Here is a 2,135-nt window from a genome sequence, read left to right on the forward strand (position 1 = left end):
GAAAGACTACTCTGAAAATAGGCTATTTCATCAAAATATAAATTATTGCAACTGGTCAGTTTGTTCTGTGCCTCTCTGTCCTGAAGTTGGATTAGAAATTCACACTTTTTTTGTCTTTTAAGAAATAAGAAATTTTAAAAAGTAAGACAAAACGTTTAGGTTTAGAGGACAACTTGGAAAAAATAACTTGTGTCAGTTGTGTCCCTTAAAAAATAAAACATGTTTTTCCTRGTCATTTTATGAGTAATCTTACATTTTGATAATCCCCGTATTCATTGGAGGAGCTTAGGCTGAAAAAGTAAGGTTATATTGCCTCTGTGCAGGTTCTAATGTGAGGATTAAGAAGAGATTAACAAGATCTTCTTAACTCTAAGAACTATCTCACATAAAGAGCCCATAGATTTCAACAGGAAAGACATTCATCCAGTCATTTTTTAACACACAAAAACCATGCTTATTTGTGAAAGGAAAATCTAGATGTTAATTGTATTCATTTTATTGTCAGTTTGATAAAGATAAACATTATGGAAGAATCAAAGGTGTAATCTTCATGGTTTAAAAGTCTCAATCCAGTGAAACGAGTTAAAACACTGAAGTGAAAGTATTTGAAGAGAAGCTGTGACACACAAAAAAGGAGTGAGTTAGTTCCACATCTTTTCTCCAAGGGTAACAATACATAAAAACAGTTGACCAAACTTTGAGCTTGAATGTAAAATCTTGAGCGTCTTTAAGCATTTACTCTAAAAGTTCTTCAGTTGTCGATGTACATTCGCTGATTTGTTTCTGAGAATTTCATTGAAATCCATTCACATGTTCATGAGATATTTTACTAACAGGCAAACAGTGTTTTGACTATAGGTAATGACACAGTTTTAAGCTAAACTGTCTGAATTATAGTCATTTTTGTGTTTTCTATGTTGAGCTGGCTGGGGTGGCCAATTTGAATCGTTTTGTCTCCAAAAGCTAATGAACATCCAATGGTTAATTTCTGCAAGTTTCATTAAAATCTGTCTGGTTACTACAACATTTTGCTAACAGACAGACACATGAAAACACAAAACAGGAAATCTGTGTTGGTCAGGACATGTTCACACTTACATTTTAAATCGATGTTTTAAAACTAAGCTCCCGCTGACAGAGTTTTTACACAGACCTGGAAGGCAACCATCAGATCTTTGCAGTCCACCGCCTTCTTTTCTCTGAGGCTGGAACAGAGTTGAACGTACAAAAGCAGCCTGAGCTTTCAAACCTTCGAGGTTTCACTCTGATTCACGCCCATTACAAGTTATATACTCTGTAAGATCTCTGTGTTTTGTGTCAAGTTTGCAAAGTTAACATCAGCGCACATTTGTTGACCCCATATTTGCATTACACGTAATTAAAATATGTTTAATAACAACTTCATTATTCAGTTTTACATTTTTGAATTTATTCTAAAAGAAAGGTTGCGTCACCTGTAAGTGTTCAAACTCACCACTTGTTAGCGTCCTCCTTGATCATTTGGCATGGTGCCGGTGCAGCGTCGTCAAAATGAGGCATTTTGACAGAAGAGAGCTGCTGCAAGAGCTGCAGTCCACTGAGACCACCTGGAAGGAATCGTGTAGTCATGGAGAGGGAGGCGTGACAGGAATTATATATTCTGAAAGCTTAAGGAAATTGAAAGCCCAGCATTYCTTGAAGGGATGCATATCACCAGATGCTTTTTATTACTTTTAAATTAAGATTTAATGTTGCTAAACAAACAAAYTGTGTTGACTCCAGAAATTAATCCCTTGTAGACATCATGTTAGTGTCATTAAAATCTAGTTCATGACATATTCTACTAACAGACTTGACTCCAGTCACTGACGCTTGCACAACCTGTTACTGAGTTTTGTGTCTCTCCTGCTGTTTTCATTCATTCTATTTGAACACTTGAACTCATTTCAGTGAATATTCTCACTCAATGTTTTTTTTGCTTTATTGTACTTCAACATAGCTGTCTTTTAAAGTCTGATTATGCATCCCAATAGCCTTTAAACAAATCTTAAATGACTCAAAAGGGAGCAAGTAGGTAGCTTTTTTTGACTCCATGAATTTGTTTTTAACGTGTTCATTAAGTGTGGGAAATTGTTGAAAATTTAACTAAGTAATAA

At 35.1% G+C, this 2,135-nt stretch overlaps 1 long non-coding RNA gene across 2 annotated transcripts in view; it reads right to left on the reverse strand.

The window, feature by feature from the left end:
- Positions 1-480: 480 nt before the first annotated feature.
- LOC106517442 (uncharacterized) overlaps positions 481-2,135 on the reverse strand; it is a 6,275-nt gene continuing 4,620 nt past the window's right edge. For both annotated transcript variants that reach the window (XR_001310209.1, XR_001310210.1), the window contains exons 2-4: positions 1,475-1,586; positions 1,099-1,205; positions 481-616 (exon numbers count right to left, since the gene is read on the reverse strand). This is a non-coding gene — a long non-coding RNA (uncharacterized LOC106517442). The remainder of the gene's footprint in view (positions 617-1,098; positions 1,206-1,474; positions 1,587-2,135) is intronic.

The sequence above is a fragment of the Austrofundulus limnaeus genome, unplaced genomic scaffold, assembly GCF_001266775.1.
Source record: "Austrofundulus limnaeus strain Quisiro unplaced genomic scaffold, Austrofundulus_limnaeus-1.0 Scaffold48, whole genome shotgun sequence".
In the NCBI taxonomy this organism is placed as follows: domain Eukaryota; kingdom Metazoa; phylum Chordata; class Actinopteri; order Cyprinodontiformes; family Rivulidae; genus Austrofundulus; species Austrofundulus limnaeus.